At 29.4% G+C, this 12251-nt stretch overlaps 2 long non-coding RNA genes across 3 annotated transcripts in view; both read left to right on the plus strand.

Annotated features, from left to right (window-relative positions):
• The window catches only part of LOC107452898 (uncharacterized), a 116369-nt gene that overhangs the window by 25495 nt on the left and 78623 nt on the right, over nt 1–12251 (plus strand). For both annotated transcript variants that reach the window (XR_015434503.1, XR_015434502.1), the window contains exon 2: nt 5353–5479. This is a non-coding gene — a long non-coding RNA (uncharacterized LOC107452898). The remainder of the gene's footprint in view (nt 1–5352; nt 5480–12251) is intronic.
• LOC147807522 (uncharacterized) lies at nt 5668–9336 on the plus strand. The gene is made up of 2 exons (XR_015434504.1): nt 5668–8336; nt 8373–9336. It is a non-coding gene; the product is annotated as an uncharacterized LOC147807522 (long non-coding RNA).

Here is a 12251-nt window from a genome sequence, read left to right on the forward strand (position 1 = left end):
CTGATTCAAGTCTAGACGCAACTACACGAAATTGAAGCATTAGTTAAAGGAGTCTGGTATTTGGCAATCGAGTCTATAAACACTGTATTAGGTCATTTGTTGATGAAGATTTTTCGTGATCAACTTTTGGACTAAATCCAAGTGAAATGTTACTAATTCACTATCGATTTTAAGAAAAATGATTAAATCGATCGTTTTTTCTGCTTGCTTTAGAACCAAAGTAATGGATTTGCTTGAATTTTTTAAGAGAACTTAATTTTTCGTTTATTGAAGTCAGAAATTATTAAGTAGATATACTCTTTTAATTATGCTCATAATCTTTATTTCCCTTTCATCTTAATTTATAATTTATATAAATACCTTTTAATTTATACGTATAAATACCAGTGTTCTCCCTAAGCGTTTTTTGACGAGCGGGCCGCCCTGCTTGCCCTTTGACCCCATTAAATGCGGCCTCCTTGCCCTTTTTGTAAAAATAAGCAGCCATCCCTTAAAAATATTGCCTTTTTATTCTGCAAAATAATCTGTGTTTACCGGTTTATTTCTGATTACTATTACAAATATTTACTTAGTTAGGATTATTCTCAACAGATTAAATTTTTATTAGTTTCTCTTTTTTCTCAAGGGGGTATATTAATAAATTTTTTAGATGATTTTAAAATTATTTTTAAATAAATAACTTTTTAAAAACAAAAAATCCTTTAGATGTTCATTTTTTCATGACGTTCATTTTGAATTATGGGAAAAAAGCTTTTAAATTGTTTATTAATTAATAATTTTTTGTTAGTTTACTTTTTTTGATAAAAAAAAAATGTGTACAGATATTGCGTTTTCAGAGAGGCAGGATCCTGCTCTTTTTTATTCCTAGAAAAGACTCTTTTAAATACATTCATTATTTTAGATAAAGTTTCGAAATCAATAATATATCTTAAATCTTGAATTTCATCTATTCTATATTAGATATAAAATATTTATTTTTGTTTACCATCTTCTATTTGCTTCTATTATTTTAACGTACTTATGGACGTATTGAATGAAGCTTACAATTATATATTCCAAACAAGACATATTTTAACTTACACATATATTATAGATATACTATTTTGAGTTTTACTACTTATAGTAGTTTAGTAAAATTAATATACAATAATAATAACTGGGGCTAAAATCTTGAATTTAAGACTGCATGCTTGGATTATTATTGAGGTTTCTAATGTGTATATATATATATATATATATATATATATATATATATATATATATATATATATATATATATATATATATATATATATATATATATATATATATATATATATATATATATATATATAAAGGTACCCCACCATAGAATCGATTTAACATGTTTATATTACCTAGTGAATTCGAATTATATTTTTTGTAGTGGTAGATACACTACACACAGATGTATGTATGCATATATATATAAAAACGTAAAACATAAAACCGATTGAGTTTGCGTGAACATGTGTTTGTACCTTTGCAGCTAATTTACTTTATATGAATATTATATGTTTTTCTGTTTGCATCTTTTATTTATGAGAATATATATTGTACGTATAATTGCTTATACTACTACATTACATACATCTTAGATGTACTTTTTGATATACATGGATTCAAATATTTAAAAGAAATTTCGAAAAACCACTAAATAGCCAGTTATAATTATTTTTATCAACGATATTTAATTTTTTTTACATAAATCCTGTTTTTGGATTTACATATTTACGTAAATCATAATTCTATTAGACTTGCTTGAGTATGTATTGTAACTACTCGCTTATTTCATAAACGTTAATAAAAATAGATTTTAACTTTTTTTTTTTACAGTAAAATATTTAACTACCGAAAAATCACCCAACTATGAGATTAGAATACTTAATATGTTTTTGATTTTTTTTTTACATAAATTCTGTTTATGATTCATATAATGGCGTAAATCTTTAAACCTATAACCTATCGGACTTGCCTGAACACGTCTTTGTACCTACGATGATCAGAATAATATATTTCACAAAGTGATTGATAGATATAGATGTCCGATGTCAAAATGAAAGCAAGAGGTCATGATTTACTGATCTTGTCACTGCAAAGTAGGTTAAAAGCAACTCCAAATCACACCATTTGTCCTCATGTTTTGTCGTAGGAGGATTTTTTAGTTTTCAAACGGCAACCCTTATTTATTCTGTTATTTATTTATTTTTTTTTTTGCTCCTTAAATATATTTCTTTAGCAATTTATTAGGTGCGGCATATTTATTAGTAATTAGTGTATACACGAAAAAAAAGTGGTTAAAACTGAGAGAAAATGGTAAAATTTACCGCTCTATGGGAACACCGGTAGACGGAAAAAAAGGTCCCGGAAAAAAAGGTACGGAAAAAAAGGTCCCGGTAAAAAAAGTACCTTCAGAGGGAAAATCTGTAGGGATATTTCCCCTCTCGCTTTCAGGGACAGCATGAATGCTTCTTGCTGTTTCAATGAATATTCTTTTTATCTGTAATAATTCAGATTAGATCATTGAGGTAAGGAGAAGGGTAAGGGGGGGGGGACTTATGGGCTGGTTGTATTACGCTTTTTTTTTTTTTTAAATTTCATTTCATTTATTTATTCTTCTTTGATTATTTTTTAAAGCGGGAAGATACTATTTAAATTTTTCAATAATGTTTTACTTTTTTTTTGTTGATTTTTTAAAGTGAAAAATGTGTTATTTTCTATCTTAAATTATATTTTGTGAAGAAGTTGCTAATGTGAGGTTTAAAGTAGCCAATCGGGGAAGTTGGGAGAATTTATGTGTTGGATGTTTATTCGTGATTGGTCCTTTTAATTAGTTAAAAACGCGCGACACGAAAAAAAAAAAAAAAACATGCACGGAACAGCAAAATGCGCTTCAATCTAATCTTCTCATTTCAAATATTTTCCCCCACAGAATTTTCCCTACACAGGTACCTTTTTTTACCGGGACCTTTTTTCCCGGGTACCTTTTTTTCCGGGTACCTTTTTTTCCGGGACCTTTTTTTCCGGTACCATTTTTTCCTAGAACCGTTTAGAAGAAATTTGAGTTCGTTAACGGACCCTTCACAAAATATCTTTTCATAAAAACGGACCCTTCACAAAAAAAATATTTTAACTTAAAAACGGACCCTTCACAAAATGATTTTTCTTTTAATCGGACTCTTCACGAATTTGTTTATCTTCATTATTGTTTTGTTAATTGAATAAATCCTTCCGAGGGCAGAAAACAAGAAGGATGGATGTAAACGAATTAAGTTTTGTCTTCGGCAGACGGTTCTTCCATTATTCGTTCGAAATGAATATTCTGCGTTCAGCAGTATAGGCTAAATACCAAATATTTGTAGGTTGCAGCTCTAATTTAGAAGCAGTAATTGCTGTTTATTTTTGAAAATATAATTTTCTTTATTATAATTTTACAGTACCGAGCATAATCTTGTATCGATTTACAATTTAAAAACTCTTTGAACTTTTTTTTGCAATAACCGGACCCTATTTGCACAAATTCATAAAAGCGGACTCTGGTTGAAAGAATGCGAGCACGAAAACCGGACCTTTCACAAAATGTCTGGACAGACCCCTGAATATTATACTGATTTATGTTGAATCTAAAAATTAAAAAAAATCGTTCTTCGAAATTTTTTTAAATTTTTTCTATAAAATTATATTCTAAAAAACCTATGCTAATATAAATAAATCAAATTTAAATTATCCCAAGTTTAAATAAAAAATATTTGAATTTGCATCAGCTAACTGTAAGTATGTAGCTGCAAAGCACTGGTATGTCTTTCAGGGGACCGTTGTTGATCGATGTTATAGATGAGAAGACGTATGACTGAAAACTATGGAATTATAAGAAATTTATCGTAAAACTAATAATTTTGATGACGTAATAGCATTCATTATTAATTTGGCACTAAATGCCATTGTTATAGAAAGCAATAAAGGCAGTCCTTTCCAGCAAACAATCTAATGACCCTGAAGTGGCCCCCATATTCTTAACTTCTAACTATTTAATTTTTATGACATCGGATGTTTCAGCTATTCGGATGGAATAGAGGGGGGGGGGGTAAATTTTAGAAGCGGGGGAAAAAATTACTTTTGACTTTTTTTTTTGATAATTAAAGTCCCCCCCCCCTCCCAGTTTTATAAACGAACTATTTTAAAATTGCACTGATAGCAGCAATGAAATGGCGTTGAATGAAAAAGACGGATAAATGATAAGCGTATGAACAATTCTATACTTCAGCTGTAAAGCGCGCGAATTACATTTGGTGTTACTCCAATTTTTACTGCAAGATGTTCCGTAATGGTCACCCTTAATGTATATTTTTAGAATCCTTCACAAAAATTAAATCAGAAAATTATTAACATTATTGGGGTTCCAAATTAGAGTACTAATAAGGGTACAGAAATGGACTTACTATAGTTTCGGTTCTCAGCATCTGAACACAGAATGACTCGTAGCTCAAGATATACCCTTTTATCGTGTCCCTACTAACCTGAAGAAATTTAACGAATCCCGTCTAACAAAGGCAGGACTAAAAACATAAAAAATAAGTTAATTGCCGTATAAAACTTCGAGTTGTTTCGAATAATCGGCTTTTAACTCCTTTCTGTTTTTCCCCCAAATTCTGTTTTAAAGTTTTTAACCCAGCCTTTATAGGTAGTAAATTGATGTGTGTTCTTTTTTATCCAAGTATTTTAAAGTATTATATTATGCTAGTGGGCTGCGCCCCCTGCTTACTCACGCTCGCCAACCCCCGAAAATTTCTACGCAATCTTATATGGTTTGCTCGCTACTAACTTAGGTACATTGCAAATGCACAAAATTCTAAGAATTCAAAACAATTATTCAAATCCATATAAAAACTTTTTTTTTTTTTAAAAATTACATCTTTTTAGTAAATACTAAGTTGAAAAAGAAAAAGCGCTTTCGACAAAGTACTAAAACTCACTTCTGCCTAGCTTAATAGTATGAGATCGCCGCAGCTGATGCTCTCTGGTTATTTCAGCTTCCGTTTTTAAAAGCGCTATATGTTGAGCCACCTCAACTAGATCTGGCATGTGACATTTTTAGCGGCAATCATGGGTCGATTCGCCGTGTAAGAGAAATAGTAACGTAAACAAAACAAAGCAAACGTTGCCACCGGCGGAAAAGAAATACAGCCAAAATTTGGGAGCCACGTAAGAGAATTATATATATTAGATGCTAAGGAATTCATTACGGCGCGCCTTTCATAATTTAAACAAATTGTTTAATTCTGTTATATTAATGATCATTGTTTACTTATTGTTATTGTTGTATTTTTGTTTCAGGTGCACGAAAAAAATGAAGTACTTAATTTCCTTTGAGGAAGCCGAAATTTGTTGTATGCTTAAGTAATCATCTGTATTGTTCTTCGCAGTGGATAAAACATTTTTGAAAAGCTCTTTCTTCCTGAAGGTATTTATTTATTATATTTTATATTAAGAAAAATTAAATTGTTATTTATTTTTTTATTTATTACTTATTTTATTGAATAAAACACTTTTTAAAAATGTTTAGAATGTCTTTTTATTTTAATTATTAATCACTTAAATTTAATTTAAAGTTTGTAAATATTAAATTTTGTAATATATATATATTTTTTAAACACGAAATATTTTAATTTTAAAACTAAGTAATAATTTTCATTTAATCAGTTTTAACATCATATAAATATTGAATTTTAATAAATGTGGTTATATATTGAATTTTATATTTTTGCTTACATTGTACTAGAGATAATTTATGCATCGATCATTTTTTTTAAACAAATTTATAAAGCGAGTTTAAAAAAGGGATAAAAAAAAAAGAATATTTTATTTTCTAACTCCGTAGTATCGCAATCGATTTGTGGTAAGATTTGTTCTTCAGTAGAACCTTTCATTTTTTTTCCCGTTCTCCCCCTTCTCACATCACCTTGTCCATTCTTTTCCGTAATTTATTTTTATGACTCCCGTTTTTTTTTCTTTCTTTTTTTCCCTTCGTTTTTTCTTCTTTTTTTTTTATTAAATACGTTCTCCCACTCCCATTTATTTTTATTATTACTGTCTTCTTTTTCATCTGACTATTATCTCTTTGGCGACCCTTTTATCTAAGGCTTTTTTTATTTATTTATATATTTTTTTTCGTTAAATGCATCGTTATGCTAAATTACAATATTGAGTGGCTTTATGTCGCAGGTGATGATAGTCATGCAGCTGCGGGTAAGAGTTGCAATTGTATTAAATTGGCAGTGTGTTCTAATTATCATTAACTAAAGATTATTAAGCAGTTTAAATAATTAATGCAGTTAAAATAAATAATTAACAATGATCAAAAATGTAACGTGAAAGTTAATCAATAGGGTAAAAAATAATGAGAGACGTGATGTATGTAGAACTAAAAATATTTAGAAATAAATAAACAAATTTTGGTGATAATTATCATTAGCCATAAATGTGGATTCCGTATATTTTCCTCATATTATTTTCAATATTGTTTTCATCTTTTTCGATTGCAGTGGTTAATATTTTTTTTAAAGTGATGTGCAATATAACTTTTGATATCTTCCCCGAACTCAAGGATAATCAGCAACGTGGATAATCGGGGTTTACTGTAGCAAAGAGAGAGAGAGAGAGAGTATTAAATTATAATGATTAAATTATGATTATTGAATTATGATTATTAAGTTATTGTTATTGAATTATGATTATTAAATGGAGAGTAATGTAGAATTATAAATTTGTTATTATGTTTGGTATTTTAATTGACTTATTAATATTTATCTTCTCTTTATATTGCTGTATGGGAGTGTTTCCCAAACTGATGACTTTTGTGTACCCTTTCTAAATTTTTCGTAACACTGTGTACCACTAATAAAAAAATGAATGTATTTTTTTAAAAATATGTTTCTTTTTCTTTTTTGGTACAAAGTTATGTTAATAAGTTTATTTGCATCAGTTGTTTTTGCTGTGATAAAAAAAATTGCACAAAAGTTAAAAATCACAACTGGCTGTTGACACCACTAATTGTTAACTGTTAACTCTGCAAAAAATAGCCAATAGAAAAATACGTAATCGTAAATTTTCATGACTAGCTTTGTTTTTAAATAATGTTTTTTGAACTTTTCGTTTATTGCAAGATATTTCGCATAAGAACGCGTACCCCCGCTAAACTGTTCTCGTACCCCTGGGAGTACGCTTACCACACTTTGGGTAACACTGCTGTATGGCGTTATAAATGTGTATTATGTTATGCTAATCAACAATTTTTGTGAAGTCATATCGTGATATTATTTTTATCTACTTTTATTGAAAATATTATTCAATGGATTTTTGTATAAAATTTGATAAAATTTTTACGCTTGTTGATTTGCTTAAATATAAATTTTTATAGATTAATGTTATCAGAGACCAATATGCTGAATCTGTATTTTTGGCTAAGAACTTTTTTTATTCCAGTTATCAATTAAAAAAAAAAAAATTTGTGGCAAGCGTTAAATTAAATTAGGATTATATTAAAATATTTTATTAAATTTTTGAAGTCTAACATTCAAAGATGATTAATTGACTATACTCTAAACGTTTTAAAATAAATATTGAGAGCCCTTGTTTCTAGTGGGGTCTAAACTCTTCCCCGAATGTGAACCACTAAATCTTTTCCGCCTTACTATTATATCATATAATTAAAAATTTTACACACCATTTCATTTGTTCTTGAGTTTTGAGTTAGTAGTTTTGTTTGACTTTTAATTATTATCATTATTATTAGTATTATATTATTAAAGGTTTTCGTGGTTTTCCTCTCAATGTGACGCAAATGCTGGTTAGTTGCACTAAAATTACCACCACGATAGCGAGTTTGTGCAAGTGATAGATTTTCCGCCTTCTTGAATTCGGTTAAAAATTATGAGTTTGATGAATTAGATATCACAAATCGTAAACTCAAGGTGGGTAGGACATGGGACTCGCGTTCGTGAAAACGGGAGTTCGTATCCCCGTGTATTAAATGGTGTCTGGTGGGCGTTAAATCTGTCAGGGTCACGTAGTCCTCCAAGTTCCCACAACAAATTCATACCTCTCGGGGTACTGATCCTGGAGTTCCCTTGTCTTCTGGACTGGATTGGATTCAAAATGAGATGGCTATGGAGTTGAACATTGGTAGTCGTTCACTCAAATTTGGGTCTGCTGTTCAACGACCGTTATAAAATGAAATCGTGAACTCAAAGCTTCATTAGCTCATAGTCTGTTTTAATGTGCATTCCATCTTCGTTCGGAACAATGTATTTCAACGTATTGTTTTGAACTTGGCCAAAGAATACCTATACGCCAAGGTTTTGAACATTCAAAACTCCTTTACGAAAACTAGTCCCAATGCTTGATCCAGGAGTTCTCTTGTCTTCTGGATTGGTTTCAAAATTACAAGAGTTGAACATTGACAGCCGTCAATTCAAAATTGGGTCGGTTGTTTGTCGCCGGTTATAAAGTTATGAAATAAAATATCTTTTATAAAATATAAATGACTCCGTACAGTGCAATACCTTAAATAATGTGTGAATTGATGATTTATCAACAAGGCGTTTATATAAAACACTATTTCAATTCTGTCCCCGCATCCTCGAAGTCCATCGACCTTCTGCTGTTCTAAATACACACATATTGACGCCGATAATGTCGGTTTTCCACTTTAATCGGTCATTATTGGAAGGCAGTGACCTCTAATCTGACATCTATGCCTGTGACATTTGTTTTTCACTTTCTTATCGGAAAGCGACATCATCATCAGCTGCAGCAGCAGATGATGCAAGAAAGAATGTCAACTGCAAAATTACAATTTCTGTCGGGATTATGATGTTTGTTTTAGGGATAAAAATGATAGACCATATTTTGATGACTGATCTCCTTTCTCAGAATGGATTTACGAATTGTGTGCAAGTCTCTCTTTTTTTTTTAAGTGTTTGTTATTTTGAGATTGATCTGTTTATATCTCGAAGGATTTGTCTCAGATTACTTGTTGGATGAATTAAAATGCGATTGAAATTCCATAAATTGCGGTGGAAATTATTTGGAGTACGTAATAAAAAATACTTATTAAAGTTGTTCGTTAAGATCCATGAATATCGAATTATTCTTAAATACCGATTATTAACTGTAGTGGGTGACTTTCTATTAAACGAAAATATATTTTATCAATCTGGAAAAGTTAGAGAATTTTATCATTCTGAAAAGGTCAGAGAATTTTTTCATTGTGAAAATGATATACTACATATGAATAAAATTAAGCAAAAAAAAAAAAAATGTGATATTGTTTGTGATTTTTCGCATTACTTATACTTACGTTTATTCAAAGAACAGGGAATTGTAGCCAAGTTCAAGTTCCCAAAAGAACGTAAAAAGAACTTTGCGTTTGAGGTACCTAAAAAACTTTTTTATTCTTCCTAAAACAATTAGTGCGTATTATAAAAAAATTTCTGGTACTCAATTTTTGGTTCAATTAAATGAATAAATATCTACTGAAAGTTTTTTTTCTTCCATTGCATACATTAACATTTAGCATATTTATAATTATTCTAATTTTCATAAAGTTTCGAAAATATTTTTATAAAAAAAGTTTATTTAACATGGATTATTAAGTGCTATACTTTCTGAAATATTTGTTTGCAGTATTAATTCATCATACGACAATTTTGCTCCTTTACAACAAACATTTTTCAAACAGTTACTCTAAATTAGTGTAAACGTCTTATAATCTAATACCAATGCTCTTACTATATTAAGAATCTAATCTATCTTAAGTGGCAGCAACGGAAGAAAAACAAATGTGTATAATGTTTATTTTATCTCTATACTGCTATATACCTGAATCCTTTTATGTAATATTTTTGTTTATTTTATTTTAGTAATGAGACGCGATGGCTCATTGAACTGTCCGATCCCCAGTGACGGCCTAGTTGAAGCCTACCCAGCTTCAAAATCGATGAATACCAGTTTGTATGGGAAGTAGAGACGGCCCATACGCTAGGCTGACTACATTTTAGAACCGTGGTTGAACAGCTGACCCAATTCTTTTGGCTTTACGACTGCTAATGTTCAACTCCTTGTCATTTTGAACCCAACACAGAATACAGGGGAAATCCTGGATCAAGCAGGGGGAAAAATTTTCCTTCGTGGATGATTTTTTGATGGAATTATTCCGCCTTCTCGTTACACGGAGAGAAAAACCACGAAAACCTACCTCGGATGGCCTGACGTCAAAGGGATTCTAACCCATGATCCGTCTACCGATCATGATCTAAAGTCAGCACTGTGGTCGGTTCGTATCGACGAGCGCTGAGATTCGAACTTGGTTCACCTCATTGGTAGGCGAACGCTCTATCCCTTGAGCCACGACGACTCTGTGCTGACTACATTGCCACAATTATGCCATTGGTCACGAATTGTGGAAGCCTTAATGCCCATGACCCCCCCCCCTGGCCCACCATGGGTTGTTGCGGAGAAGCTCTTTATATTTGTAATAATAATATATTTTTAAAAATTTTTTTACAACTGCAGGTAAAATATTTTTTGTTATATTTTATGTATTTAACTAAAACAAAACTGAAATATTATTGATAAAAATTATTATTTAATTTTCAAGAAATTAGTGAAATTTGATAAAACCAGCCTTAAAAAAGTCAAGGAGTTTTTTTCCCCCTGGTTGCTTGTGATCATCCCATGTTGCCTCTGTGATCAGTTATTTTTTTAAATTTATATCAGTTATTGTTTTTATTTATCATTATCATTCAATTTTTTTTATATTTGTGATCAGTTATTGTTTCTCATTTTATCATTATCATTCAAATTATTTATATAATTTTTTTAAATTATAAAATAATTCAAATTTTTATTTCATTTTCATCAAAAATTTAGTGCGTTTCTTAAAGGTTTTTCTAAAGGGAAAAAAAAAAAGTTTTGTTAGTCTGCTTTGAATAAAAGCATCTGGTAGATTAAAATAATTTTATAAAAAATATAATTCAAATAAAAATTCTTAGTTTCTCTTAAAAATTTTATTAATTCATTAGAGCTAAGTCCGCTCTTTTTATTTATTTATTATTTTTCCAAACTTTTTTTCTTATTCAAACCATTATTTCTTCTAACCAAAAAATTTTAACACTTTTTTTTTCTTCTTCCGAAGTGACCTGAAGATGTTCTTAAATCAGAATCTGAAGAGAATAAATAAGAAATAAGTTTCCCGGGGGGGCTGACAATAGAAGCTGGAGAAGTGCTCTTTACAAAGAGGAGGGGTGGAGTATGGGTACATCAGAAGACATATGCCGAAGTCTAATCTTATTTATTTGCATTTGGCCCCTTGGGGTCGACAATTTTTATTTCTTTTTTGTTTCTCAAGAGCTTAGTTTTGAAGATTTCTTATACATGAGCGGTGCTCTTACCGGCCTCTTTTCAAGTGTTTTGCTTCCGTTGTCGTATATTATAACACTCGAAAATGCTATTTGTTCCTTTTTATTTATTCCTTAAAATATCTGGAATAAAATACAATTTAATATCTATGATTATTTTATAGATTATGTTTTAAAATATACTGACTGCTTCATTGGATATTTCAAACAGACTACTGGATTTCTACCGGATCTATCTATATATATATATATATATATATATATATATATATATATATATATATTTATATATATATTGTGGATAACATTTCGTACAATTTTATCCTTTTAAAAAATATCATCTTCAGTGTTTTTTTCTGTGAAAGTATATTTGAATTTAATTATCCACGTCGGTAATTTTTTTTTATTATATTGAAATTTATAAGAAGGGTATAAAATTCTATTGAAGAATTTTTATTAAACATATTTTTCATATTTTTTTCATTATTTTGTATTAATTTTGGTCAAAATAAGTTAAGAAATATTATATTTCGCATTTTAATAGTTTATAGTTATAAAATACATCATGAAACACTGGCATTAAAGGTGAAATCTTCCAAACACTGCTCACTTCCAAACAATATATATATATATATTTTTTAAATTTGCACTTATTTAGATCTAAGAGCAACAGTTATTTATCATTAAAATTTACAAAATCAATTATTGATAAATTTTTGAACATGAATGAAAGAAAAGCGATTCAAACTATTTTTTCGTATTTTAAATTGTAATAAAGTATAATTCCGATATAATAGATTTTTTTTAGTATTTGTT

The sequence above is a fragment of the Parasteatoda tepidariorum genome, chromosome 6, assembly GCF_982258835.1.
Source record: "Parasteatoda tepidariorum strain Cologne lab strain chromosome 6, Ptep-v5.0, whole genome shotgun sequence".
Classification (NCBI taxonomy): Eukaryota; Metazoa; Arthropoda; class Arachnida; order Araneae; family Theridiidae; genus Parasteatoda; species Parasteatoda tepidariorum.